The following is a 14,310-nucleotide window of genomic DNA, read 5'->3' as shown; positions in this document are numbered from 1 at the left end:
GATGAATGCATGTGAATGAGAGGTTAGCTGGTTACCCCAGACTTGCCAAGCGATTGCGGAGTCTCCTATGCTGCGTTTCCGTCCTTTTTAGGAGAAAAACGGCCAGTCAAGAGACGAAGCAAGTGAAAATAAAAGAAGTAAAAAGAGAGGGTTTTCCTTAGAAGGGCATAAAATTTGCTGGGTTGAGGGATTAACATTCTAATAGCACTCAGATTTGCCGGACTGAAGGATATCCAAGAGAATCTGGGGTTACGGTTAGATTGAGGGATATCCAAGAACACCAGAACTGGCCAGTAACACCGAAAAGTGTAATAGGTGTGTTAATATTCTGCAGAATGGAGAGACATCCAGGATTAAACCTGCTGGGTTGATGGATAAAGGTTAGAAACATTCCAAGAGCACTCAGAATAAATGTAGATATGTAGATATGTAATATAGATTGTTTGAAAGTAAAAGGTACCTTGTTGTATGCGAGAGTGAGTAAAAAATAAAAGTGAGTGAGCATGGGCAAATGAAAGTATATATAACAGTATTGTGAAGTCCAGAAGTATGAATGAACAGGCTTGAGGGTGTCAATGTGTGTGAAAGTGAGAGATAAAAGTGAGTAAATATAGATGAATGGAAGTATATGTAATGCAGATTGTTTATTTTGAGCTTTACTTTATTTCCTTGGGGGGAGGTGGATTGTGTTGAATGATATTGTGTTAAATGATATTGTGAGAAAAAGGACTTTTGTGTAGTTGAAAGAAGGTGGTATTCAGGTTGTTAAAGAAAGTGGGAAACAAAGACATAGAATGAATAGTAAGATTTTGGAAAATGGGACAGAAAACGAGTAAAAAAGAAGACAAAGGGAAAGAAAAGGGAGGGGAAAAAGAGGGAAAAAGAAGAAAAGAAAAGGAGTGAGATCCTTCACAAGTTTTGCCCCCTCCGTTCCCGTTCGCGCCCGCACCACTCGCGGCCGAGCCGCTTGTCCCGGGCCCCGGCTCGCTGCGCGCTTCATCTCCGCCTTTCCCGGTCCCGGCGCCTGTCCCAGGTCACAGCGAGCCGCTCGCTTCGGCTCCGCCTGTCCCGGTCCCTGCTCCGCCGCCCGCAGCCTCTGGGCCCGGCCCCGTCCCGCTGCTCGCGGCTGCCCGTCCGGCCCCGGCCCCGTCCCGCCCGACTGCTCCTGCCGGGCTCCAGTCGGTCCCGCCCGTCCCATCCCGAAGCGCTTCTCCCGCAGCTGATTTCTCTGCCCCATCCCCGGCGGCTTTGCCCGTTCCGGCTGCGCTGGGCACCGCCGCTGCTGCTCTGCCTTGGCCGGGAACCGCTGACCCAGCCGCCCTTAACCACGTGCGGGCCGATCGCGCTCCCGGCTGGGACCCCCGGCACTGCCCCACCTGTGGCAGTGCCGGCAGCACACCCTGCCCGTGCTCCGCATTTGCAGGACCAGGGCTCGGCGCTGTGCCCTGCCCTCACCCCTTCTTGCCCGCAGCTCCGTTCCCCGGGAACCGCAGCCCCAGCTCCGAGAAACTCTTTCTGCCTGGAGGATGCCCCTTACAGGAACACAAGAAGTTCAGTTAGAAGGCAACATTCTCCAGACTCTTCCTCACAACATGGGAGAAAGGCTACAGAAGAAGACTGGGATAAAGAAATTGGTATATTTCCACTAAGAGAGGTCCCGATAGGAGGGGGTGGAACTAGGTTTGCAAATGCTCCCTTGACTTCTTCTAAGGTCAAGAATTTTAGAAAGGAAATCAAAGGGATTTTAGAAGATCCCATAGCCACTGCTAAACAATGAGACCAATTTCTAAGTCCAAACATCTATACTTGGGAAGAAATGCAGTCTATAATAAAGATACGGTTTCCTCAAGAAGAAAAGGAATCTATCAGAATTGCAGGCATAAAAGCCTAGGATAAAGAAAATCCACGGCAGCCTCCCGGAGAGGAGAAAATTCCAACTGTACCTCCTGAGTGGGGTCAAAATGATGAGGAGGGGAGAAAACATATGAATAAGTATCATAATTTGATTGTTGGGGTGTTGCAGCATTTTTGAGAGAAAGAGGATATAAGTTATGAGATTTGAGCTACTCCAGTCTAGGCCTCAGATTTGGGCCTTGTGGGCCTTCAAGCCTCTGACGCAGTTAGAAATTCAGAGCTTGTGGCGCAGATAGAAATAGTATTAAGGTGTGATGGGGACCACTGGGCTGTCTGGGTGTGAATTAGTATAGGTTTCATAGTGTAAGGTGTAGGCCGTTTTAAGGAAAAGGTAAACAATGTTAGCCTACCAATCAGAGTGTCTTTGTTTCTGTAAACTATGTAGAAGCTTATATAAACTACCATCTTATCTCGAATAAAGGGAGAACGCTTGATTAACCACATTGGTTCAGATCTGCGTTTGTCTTGTCCAGCTTTCCGTTTTCCTGAGGCTCCCTGGATTTTTGGGGGAAATAGGGGGAGCAGCATCTCGAGGGCAAAGTGCTGAGGGACTTTTAGGGCACAGCAGGGGAGAGGGAAGGCTCCAGTTGAGTGGTTAAACAGACTTAGGAGAAGTAGAAGGCAGTGTTCCAAAGTAGATCCTAAGACTGATGTAAGAAAAGCTTTATTAAAGATTAACTTTCTGTTTAGCCAAATAATGGAAGAAATTGAAGATTGGCATAACAAATTATTAAATGATTTATTAAAGGAGGCTCAGAAAGTCTGTAGCCAAAGCCAAACTAAAAGCAAAGATTGTAGCAGTCACCATGCTAGAAAACAACTACAAGAAAATAATAAAAAACCCACAGGCACTACTCCTAGATATGATAGTGGTAGAGACAGAGGAACAAGAAAAAATAAAATCCCAACGCAATCAAAGTTTCAAGAACATTCTAGGAATGTCTGCTTTTACTGTAAGGGTGAAGGTCATTAAAAGAGAGATTGTCCGAAGAGGGTAAAAGATCTGAAAATTTTTAAAGAGATGGGCACCGAGGAAAAATAGAGATGTCAGAGGCTCTATTTTTTTAGAGGACAAATACCATCTAGAGCCCGTAATAACTTTTAAAGTGAGTCCCCAAGAAGAAGAATTAGAGTTTGTGGTAGACTGTCCTGGTTCAGGGCAAATTTGGGGAAAGAACCCTAAAAGGGTTCCTTTAGGAAAGCAGACTCAATTGGCCCCTCCCCCCAACCAGTTCAGGAAGGATGCCTCTTTGGAAGAAAGTGGAAAAAACCTGTCTATTGAACAAGCAATCTTAAACAATATTAAACAATAAAACTCGCCACTCTAAGAGAGAGACAAACTCAGAAAAAATCCCCCGGGTTGCAGCTGGGCTCACTCAGTCTCTGATCAGTCCCTCTGGCGCTGGAAATGCCACAGCCCAGGCCCGGCCCGCTGGGCCACAGGTGCTGCTGCTGCTGCTCTTCTGGTGTTTAGTCCAGAGCAGGTCCAGAGAAAGGGAAAAAAACCACAGTCCAGTGAACTTCTTTTCCTCAGCTAGCTAAAACTAACTAGAAAAAGCAAAAGGAGAGCTCTCTCTTGCTGTCTGTCCATCCGCAGATGACACAGTCCAGGAGCAGGAATGTGGAGGAGGGAGTGCAGTTCTTGAAAACAAACTCCATGCTTCTTCACCCCCACCTTCACTCCTGGAACAAGTCTTAAAGGTGTAGAACTTATTATTCAACATAAACAGAGCAGACGATTGGGGATAAAGGCATCATACAGTCAGCCTAGGACATAGACACAGGGGCAGAAAGAACCTGTCTGTTAAATATTCCAAAAGGTTATAGTGTAAGCAAAGATACTGTAAAAGTAAAAGGACCAAAAGGAGAGAGTTTCACAGTTCTTGTCATTAAAAATGTAGTAATAAAGGGAAAAACTAGATTTTAGATAGGAGGTGATTTATTGGTCCCAGAGGCAGGTAGCAATTTATTGGGACGAGATTTACAAGTGAAATTAGGAATAGGCGTTGTTCCAGAAGATGGGAAGATGACAGCTAGACTTTTAAAACTAGGCCAAGAGGATGAAAGAAGAATTAACAAGGAAGTTTGGGCTGGGGAGACAAATAGGGGAGGATTAAATATTGACCCCATAAGGGTTACAACTGAGAGGAAAAATTGTCCCATACGTGTACAGCAGTATCCTATATCTTTAGAAGGACAGGAAGGTTTGAAGCCAATAATAGAAGGACTAATAAAGGATGGAACATTAGAACCTTGTATGTCTCCTCATAATACCCCTATTCTCCCAGTAAAGAAGCCTGATGGGAGCCATAGACTGGTACAAAATTTAAGGAAAGTTAACAAAAGAACTCAAACTTGCTATCCAGTGGTACCAAATCCTTATACTCTTTTAAGTAAAGTCCCTCCCCAGCATCAGTGGTTTAGTGTAGTAGACCTTAAAGATGCCTTTTGGGCTTGCCCATTAGCTCAGGAGAGCCGAGATATCTTTGCCTTTGAATGGGAGGATCCACAAACTGAGAGAAAACAGCAATTAAGATGGACAAAACTACCACTGGGGTTTACAAAATCCCGAAACTTATTTAGACAAGCTTTAAAAACAATACTACAAACTTTCCCCACTCCCCCTAGAATACAAATTATCCAATATGTAGATGATCTTTTACTATCTAGAGAAGCTGAAGCTGAAGTTAGAGAGGCTACTATAAAACTTTTATTTTTTTTTTAGGGAAAAAAGATTAGGAAATCAAAAGGGAAGCTGCAATTTGTAGAATCAGAGGTAAAATATCTTAGACACTTGATTAGTAAAGGTAGTCAGAAGCTCAACCCAGACCGAATCACAAGAATTCTATCCCTTCCCCCTCCCTCTTCAAAGAGAGAAATCAAAAAACTACTCAGATTTTTAGGATATTGCAGATTATGGATTGAAAGATACAAGCAGTAAAATTTTTTTGTATGAAAAATTGACAAAGGTAGATGATATAAAATGGACAAAATAAGATGATGAAAAACTAAGAAAACTGAACTTAAAACTGACCTCAATACCAGCTTTAAGCTTACCTTCACTAGCAAAACCCTTTCATCTGTACATGAATGTAAAAAAAGGGGGTAGCTCATAGAGTTTTAGTTCAGGAGTGGGGAGGAATAAAGAGACCAGTAGCTTATTTTTCAAAGATGTTAGATCCAGTAAATCAAGGCTGGCAAGTATATATTCAAGCTATAGCAACTACTACAATCCTAGTAGAAGAAGGTCATAAACTAACTTTTAGAAGTAAATTGTGTATACACCTCATGCAGTACGAAATTTCTTCCAATTTGCATTATGATTTTTATCTTGAAATACATAACTTACTGTACTCTAAAATTTAAAAACTAGTTTACAGCTGTAACATAACAAAACCTGCTATTAATTTGGCAATGCAGGCTGTTCAATCAAGTAGTTCACAATGTGTAAAGTTAAACTAGAGGTAACACCAGCTGCTTGGTAGGACAATGAGAAACATTTTTCCTTCCAACCAGTCCTTTTTCATATACCCAAATGTGTTTTGCTTTCTTATATTTTTTTTGTTGTTTTGTTTGTTTATTAGTTTTTCTGGAGGTGCTAACTACGTGCAGTGTACCTAGAACAACAACTGAAGCTGTGATGCAAAACACTTCTGACAAATAAGGCTCATTTTTCCCAGAATTGGAGGTGGCTACGTATAGAAAAGAGAACCTACAAAGCTAAATGAAGAAAAGGTTTCAGTATCTTCCAATGTAAGCTGTTAATTTGTTACTTTAAGCAGCACTGTGGGTGTGTGACACACACATATGAAAAAAATAATGGGGGAGATCTATGTTTATTATAGTTTCCTATTTCTTAAATGAGTTAGAGAGCTATGAAGCAGTTGTGAGCTCCTCAAGTAGATTATCCAAGCCTGAAGGGAGGGCTTGACCATGGTTCCCTCTGTGCTGCAGGCAGCCCTGCAGCATGGCAGCAGTAGCTTGCCTCTCGTGAGTCTGCAGGCAGGCTGCTTCCCCACTACAGAACTCAAGTGCAGTTTCCTATTTTGACATTAAAGCTTAAATTCAAAAGTGCCTCTTCCCATACAGTTATTGTTAGTACCGTAAAAACCTCTTTAGACAGTGTTTCCTAGCAATTAAAGAGAGAGCATTACAAATTCCTTACTTGCCGTCGCCCCCACTGCATCCATATTTTGTCTATTCCCTCTTCAAATTGTAAATTTGTAAAACTCATGCTCTGGTCCTCAGATGCCCTTCCCAAATCAAACCTTGGCTTCTTTGCAAATTGTATTGCACTGACTACCATTGCCTTAAATTTTTTTAGTGCACTCAAAATCACTTTAGCAGTAAGTTGTTGTTTACCTTGTTCCTGCAACCCTTTCAAGCAGTGTAGTTAATCACAGTGGTATTGTGTGAATGGATGGATGGATGTACAAAGCCTTGAGATAGAAAACACAGGTTCAGACTTTGTTAATTATTACTAATAGATTAAGAGTGCTTTGGTTGATCTGATTTTGTAGGGTTGCAGTATCTCTTATCTTAAGGCAGTCCATAAGATATAACTCTCTAACCCACACATGAGGTATTCTGTCAAACATAACAAAACACCTTGAGACAAGTTTTTTGAGAATGATAGCCCATGCTTTTTTATGTATAGCAACTATTTATTGAATTAGCATTCCCCAAAGGCAGATTTGGATGCAGCAGTGGGGAACAAAGCAATACGGACCCCCTCATGCATCCAAAGGAGATCCCTTTGTTGTAAAAATTGCACCCTTTTTATGCCTTTAATCTCAAGCTGACATCACTGAAACCAAACCGAGACCTAACAGAACTGACCAGAAAGAAGGCACCATTGGCTGGTGTTAGTGAATATCATAGATGAGCTTGCTACCAAGCCCCAGGATTGATTGACCAGGGCTTCTCCCACTCAGATCTCTTATGAAGCTGCAAGCATTTCACTGCCAGATCCCAAGGGGCCATGGAGTTCAAACCAACGAGAATATCCCAATTTCAAATGCTCTGTATAAGGGATGGCCTGGGAAATGAATGCTGTCTGTGCCACATGAACCTCGGGGCTGAGTGATCTCTGTCTCCTAGATCTCTTAGACCCACCACCCCCTCAGCCTGTGCCACTTCCCTGTCATCTCAGTGCCACCATCGCCCTCGGCTGCCCCACACCCCTCAGCCCCAGCAGCACCTCAGGGTCACCGTCCCTTCAGCGTCACCGCCCCCTCGGCCCCCTCGCTCTCACCGTCCTTCAGCAGCTCCTCAGGGGACAGGGCCTGGGGCCAGCGGCAGCTCCCACCGCTCCAGGGACACCCGGGCTGGAGCTGCTGCTCCGCCCGGCCCGGCTCCAGCTCGGACCCAGCACAGGGAGAGGGGACAGAGCGGGCACAGGGGGAAAAGCAAGAGGTGAAAAAGGCAGCTGAGGGGGGAAAGAGGTCAAAATGCAGCCTAGGCCTACACAGCTCAATCTGTGCATCTAAACTTCCACATACCTCTAACTAAATAACTATGCACATTTCTGAATCTAAATGTAAGCATGTAAATATAGGCATGTAAATGTAAGCATCTATATGGTACTCTAGAAAGATATAAATGTAAATCTCAAAATCTGTAAAAGTAACTACATCCATACAAATATAATTCTATCTCATCTATAACTGAGTCTGGCTCTCAGTGGCCAGGGATGGAGGCTCGATGGCAGCTGTCCCGCTGTACCCGCAGGGCCACACGCGAGCGGCCACCCCCGAGTCTCTGCCCAGCCTGTGCGGGGGGCGGTGATCGCTGCAGCGCGGGGAGCGCAGCAGGGCACAGAGCACGGGGAAACCGAGGCACAGGAATGGGGGAAGGACACTTGTCTGACTCTCCAAGGATTTAATTCCTGAAGCGGGGCAGAGCAACTGACAAATCTGAACCTGAAGGGGCTACTTTTAAAGGGTAGAAGGAACACGGGGAGGACACAACCTTTGACAAAAGCAGGGACTTCTTATAATATGAGGGGGTGCTGGACAGGACAAACGTAGATCAAACCAATATGGTTAATGCTACATTCTCCGTTTATTAGTGAGAAGATGGCAGTTTATATACACTTCCATATAGTTTACAGTTTACAAAGGCACTCTCATTAGCAAGCTAACATTGTTTATCTTTGCCTTAAGGTGGTCAGGCTTTTCACACTGCAGCTCTACCCTAATTCACACTCAGATAGCTCATTACTTTGTAGTTACCTTAACATAATTTCTAACTGCACCAAAACGAAATTCTTACTGCGTCAAAGGCTTTCAGGCCCCACCAAGACCGCTTATCAGGGGCCTAGTCTGAGGGGTAGCTCAATTCTCCCTCCAGACATAAATCATGCCCTCTCTCTCAGAAATTCTGCAACATTTGACCAATAGGAGGGCATTAGGGGAGGGGTGCAGGACAAGAGCTCTCCAAGAGAAGCCAACACAGGGAGGGAGCAAACCTGACAATCCAGTTCTGCTTCGAGGAAGGGATGAAAGAAAGGGAACACCCCAGGAGCAAAGGAGTGTGCTGTCTTTGACAGACAGGGGTAAGACAAGGGAACAAGGGAGGTATACAGGGAGAATGACAAATGGATTGACATACATTTTGGCAGGGAAAACTGTGGTAAACAGCTCAGGACTGAACCATTACGGAAGCCAAATGAGGTACATAGAACAAACCCTTGCAAACTTATAACAAGGAATATTAAAACATACTACAGAAAAACAAACTGTAAAATAACAGACTACCACATATAATGATATATATAATTTTAACTATATAGATGTATATATATGCACATATAAACACACATCTATAAATGTAACTATATCAATACATAAATAGAATTATAGTAATCTATAAATCTATGTATAAACAAAGGGATTCCACCTGCCCAATGGTCACAGGCTCTCCCTGTGATCCTTCTTCCCACAGGGCAGCCCTCCTTGCAAGGTAGATCAGGTGGATGTCTGGGAAGCAAAGGGAATGCTGGGTCAATATTGGCCTCTGTGCATTTTTCCCTTTGGAAGTAACTGTCCTTCTACCAGGGACTGTCAAAGATGGCCTGGAGGCAGACTTTCACTTGGCAGTTTGAAGCCTGCTCTTCAAAGAGCCAGAATCCTTCCAAATGTTCAAAACTTCAGAAGTTTTGAAGTATCCCAATAAACTCAAAGCACTTGCACTGCAAAGGGCACCCAGGAGAGCTTGAAACACAGACAGTCCCAGCTGTCACAAGGAAGCCCAGCCTTGTTCTTTCTCTGTGCTGACACATAGACCTCAGTCCTCACTGAAATGGCTGGAGTTGAAGGCTTCTGGGAGTGGAGTTATGAACTAGCACCGTTCCCTGCCATCTACAAACTGCCCTCTGCAGTGAGCAACAGCTCCTCCAAAACAACTACCAGCTCTGGGATGAACAGCTCTGTGAAAAATGACCAGACAATATTTGCTTTCACATTTATGTATTAGCTTATGCACGTTGTTCGTCATTATAAGTATTGAGAAAAAGCATCCATTATAACTCTTTTTAGCTGCTTGTTAATGATAAAAATGAGAGCACATTCCCGGTACTGAAGTGATTTCAGCATTTATCATAAGAAAAAGGCCTAAAGCAAGGGGGCCCGCGAGCAAGCAGGAGTGTTCCCGTGGAGGATGCTGCAGCACCCGCGCTGGGTCTTTTCAGCAGCGATGTAGCGAAGTCCCCGCCGTCCCAGATGGAGCGGCACAGGTTCAGTGGGTCAGATGCCCCCTTTTTATCCTGTTTTTTGTCCCTTTGGATTGGTTTCTTTTTGGATCCTTCATGTGCATGAAGGTTTAAGGCGCTTGATTGGCCTATCATAGTTCTGTTCAGGCTGGCTCCTTTCACTTGGGGGGTGGTGCACTTCACTCAGGTGTAATATGGTATGTTGAGTACTGTATTTCTTACAACTACCCCTTTAAACCCCTTTTACCATAACCAAACTAAGAGTGCATGCTTAACAACTATCAACTACTTTACAAGAATTTCTAACCTGTTTTTAACATTAATAGAATAGAATCAAACAGCTCAAGTGTGCACTGTGTTGCTCATAGAAATAGTAGTGTAATTAATATAACATCTACGTAGTGTAATTAATATAACATCTATGTATCACTTACGGAAACAAGAGTGTGACGAATGTATAGTGTTATTGACCTTAGCAAAACATAAGGAAAAACAAAATGCTTTTGTGTAACTAAAAACAGTGTAAGGCCATCCACTGACCAAGCTGTCCAAGTGATAACATAACCCTGACACAAACCAGAGCACCGAAGGACAATCAGAGAATACCATGCTAAATTTAAGGAGGACATACTAAACCGTTATCAGAGGATGTGAAACAGCAGGATGGAGACACAAGAAGAAATAAAATTATCAATAAAAAATATTGGCCTGACACACAGGACGTCATGCAGATAAGCTGGCGTGTGAAGAAGTCAAACAAGGAGTTCCCAAAACATCAGAAAGTTAGTTCCCAAGAATGTTTGAATAAGGCATGAAACACATGAATATGCATGTCTCTCAGTAACGTAACAGTATAAAGATAACACTGTCTCCAAACACTGGGTGTTCTTCGGCTGCTGGTCAGGAGCACCCCAGCGCAGCAAATGTTGTCTATTTAAATCTTATTCTTAAATTTCTAAGCAGCGAATTCTTTTTTTCACAGCTTGGAAGAAAAGAGCTCCCTATGAGGCCTGCAGGCTGCAGCAGCTTTGCACAAGAATGCAGATCCAAAGTGTTTGATCTCTCCTCTAGTTCTCACAAATTTGGGGTAATTTCAGTTCTTCCTTGAGCTACTGGATTTAAGACTATTGATTTGTTTGGCCTCAGAGATTCTGCTGCTTGTATTTTTAATGTATCTCACTACAGCTACCAGCATACTGGTACTACATTGATTTAATGCTTGGAGACAAAAAGCTCAGACTTCTACAGTGACTTTTTCCTGGGGTTTTCCACTTTTGCTTCAAGAGTTAGTGTTGTCTCCAAACACTGATACCCTGCAGCAAACTTATCCATGGACATCAGCACAAAACTGGGACGCCTGACTTGGTGACACAACTCCCACAAGGTCAGGCTTATTCCCTGCTCTCTTGCCACAGCAGAGGACTCGGTGTCAGAGCCTCTGCAGAAGTGTGGAGGGCAGGGCTCAGGGAGGTTGTGCCAGTGCAGGATTTGAACTGAAGGCACCGGGAAGCACCAACCCTGCAGACAAGAACTCAGCTCTTCTCATCTTCCCTCCTGCCAGAGGCAGCCTCAGAGCAGCCATCTCACACCTCTCTAAACCAGTGGGGGCTCTGTCCTTACCAGGCTCCTTGGGCTCCTGGGAATTGTTCTGGCAGCTCCTGGTGCCAGGCAAAGCTCCCTCTGCTGCAGCTCTGTCCACAGGCTCCTCTCCTGAAGACTCAGGGGCAACAATAACACTCCCCTTGAAAGAGACACAGAAAGAAAGAAACCCTTCTCTGCAGTCACACAGAACACCTGGCCCAACAACTCTGTGGCTCACACTCTTAATCCCTTGCTCCTAACAAGAAGTCTGGGCCCCAAAGCCCTTCAACTGTCAAAAAGATTTGACTCCTCAAACACCATCCAAAGTCTGTCAAAGCTGACAGTGTTGGACATGGGTGTGACACTAAACACGTGGAATGGCTGCTAAGGAACAAATCTTGCCAGCTCCTGGCACAGGGATGTGCTCCTCCCTCCACAGCCCTGAGCACAGCAGTCTCATCCAGGCTGCAGCTTGGCAAGACTGCATGGGAACACACAACTCTTCCCACAGAGATGCCCAAGAGCAAGGTGACTGAGCTCTGCAACATGGACAGCAAGACTGGCCAGTCTGCCCAGCTGAGGATGGAAACTGGACTGCAGGCACCAGGTTACTGAGAGGACAGGAAAGCTGCAGCTCCAGCCCAGCCCCACCCATGGCTGTGGGAGCGCCTACAGGCACAGCAGGGCTCTCACAGCAGCAGCAGCTGCAGCCCAGCCCTCCTTTGCCTTGGCCTACCCACCCAAAAGAGGCAGAGCCCACATCTCCACATCTGCTGCTGGAACAGAGGCACCTCTCGCATGCCCCTCCCTGCACGGGACACTTTGCCTTCAGTGGCAATTCTCCAAACACTCTTCTCTTCTTTCCCATCAAAGTCTCTTAGAACCTACAGAGCTTCCACTTCCTCACCACAAATGCCCCTCCAGGAGGGATTCTTCCCAGGAAAACGAGCACCCAAACCTGGCCAGCTCCTCTCATCCTGACTTAAGGGCTATCCCCCTTTTCATTCCCTCTTCTTTAGGAAATCTTCTTTTACCAAGCAAATCCTTCCCTGTCCATTTACAACTGAACTCAAGAAGCCTTTGCTTCTCAGCCCTGCAATAACATTCAAAAGCTCTCAGTCCAGCCCCTTTCATCCCTGTCCAATGCAGTTACCTGAGCAGACGGAGAAAACATCTCCTCCAGTGTCTCAAGCACCATGTCCAGATCCACTGGTGACAATTCTTCTTCCCCAAGAGTACTCCACAGCCAGCTGGGAGCTGTCCATGCTCCAAAACCAGCACTGCCAGCTGCAGCACAGGGGGCTGAACTGCCTGGGGTGACTGCAAGAATCCAAACACATTGGTCAGGCTCCACAATGTGGCTTTGGGATGCAGAGCTCCATTGCTGCCTTGGATCAAACATCACAGGAAACACACAGCAACCTCAGTTCCAGAAATGTATTCAGACTTCCCAGGGGATTGGAAGAGTGAGTTTCTTCCTCCTACAAAATATTTATCCCAATTGACATGTACATAGATTAAAGCATGGATTGTAAAAGTGATAGAGGCACACACACACACACCTTATAATCACAGTCTTTTGCATCTTCCCAGCAGCTCTGGGATTTGGCTGATTGAGTTTCTCATCACAGAAGACCACAGAAAGTGGATTCACCCAGGAAGAGCACAGATCCTCGGACACACACACTGAAATTATACAGTGAGTTGATTCTAAAAACAACCTTGAGTGTGAGGCCGCATTCTTCAGCTCCCACTGTTCTAGAGCACACAGAGCTCATTTCAATGGCACGGCTTGATTTGCAGGGCAGACAGTGTTAAACATCTGCAATATCCTATCACCGTCCTAGTTTGGCTTCATTCAAAGAAAGAGGGGAGTACACCTAACACTGACCACTTTTCAGGCAGTATCTTTCACCTTCCCTTGTACCCCTACAGAGAGGCTGTCTGGAAAATTCCCAGAACACCCTCCAAATCCCCAGCAAGGACAGGAAAAGCAGGCAGAGAATCTTTCTGTTTTCAAGGTCCCTCTTCCTAGGCAACTTGGCACTTTCTACCTGATTCTTCCTTGAGACTTCCCCATGACAGAGCACTGTGGCAGAACACTTCAAATGGTCACTAATCAGGACCTGTTTGAAGAGGAAAGGTAAAAACTCTTTCCATACCTGATGGACTGCAGACTGGCAAATGCTGCTCGGAAGGCTTCTCTGTGGAGAGGCCATGGGAGGGCTGTGATGGTCTACAGGAACCAGAGGAACGATGAGCTCAGGGTGGCACTTAAGCTCCATGGGAAGCAGCAGAATGGTGAGCTCACAGTTGAGTTGAAATTTGTCCATGCCTGATTCCTCTGATGAAACCCCAAGAAGTCCAGATGTGGCAAAGACTTTCTTGGAAGATGCTAGGAAAACCTCAGACTCCCAAGCACCTGCACTTTGCCTGGAAGGGCCTGGAGGCAGCTCTAAACCCTGAGGCCAGCCAGCAGCAAGGTCCTGATAGGAGAGCACTGTGTAGGAGGGAAGAAGAAAGGAAGCAAAGGAAAAGCTGGGTCATTATTGGTCTTTGGGTGTGTTTCCCTTGGCAGCAACTGTGTTTCTGTCAGGGAAGACAAAAGCTCCCATCCTCCCAAGCACGGGGAGAAAGAAGAAAAAAAACCAACCAACTTGTTCTGGGGCTGTTCAACTAGACATTTCCTTGTCTACTTAGGTCTTCCCTATTTGCTCCGCTATCTGGGAAAACTATTCCACTGCCCTTCCCTGGCAGGGGCCAACTGCCAGAAACCCAACTGGAGCTCTCTTCCCCACTGCCCCAGAGGGACAGGGGGGTCCCTCCCACTGGACCTGACCAGGACCGAGCCCTCAGCTCACACGCACTCACGGAGAGCTCCCCAAGAACCCCAGAACTGGCAAGGAGCAGCGCCAGCCAGGGCGCAATGCAGGGCCAGCTGCAGCCGAGCGGGCCAGGCCGTGGTGAGCGCAGCCGCGGCGGGACTGTCCCCCAGCCCCGGCAGCCCGGCACAGCCGGCACAGCTCCCGGGCCCTGCCGGCACAGCTGCCTTGCCCAAGGACAGCCCCTGTGCCAGCCGGGGCAGCTGTGCTGAGCAGCCCCAG

The 14,310-nt window shown here is 45.8% G+C and overlaps 1 long non-coding RNA gene across 1 annotated transcript; it reads right to left on the bottom strand.

Annotated features, from left to right (window-relative positions):
- Positions 1–7,977: 7,977 nt before the first annotated feature.
- Positions 7,978–13,698, bottom strand: LOC140681779 (uncharacterized). The gene is made up of 3 exons (XR_012052972.1): positions 13,369–13,698; positions 12,360–12,526; positions 7,978–11,366 (listed from the first exon to the last, which is right to left on the bottom strand). It is a non-coding gene; the product is annotated as an uncharacterized lncRNA (long non-coding RNA).
- Positions 13,699–14,310: the final 612 nt, after the last annotated feature.

This window comes from Taeniopygia guttata, chromosome Z, assembly GCF_048771995.1.
Source record: "Taeniopygia guttata chromosome Z, bTaeGut7.mat, whole genome shotgun sequence".
NCBI classification, from domain to species: Eukaryota; Metazoa; Chordata; class Aves; order Passeriformes; family Estrildidae; genus Taeniopygia; species Taeniopygia guttata.
Note: the sequence above shows the minus strand (reverse complement) of the source record. Positions and strands in the feature narration are given on the sequence as shown.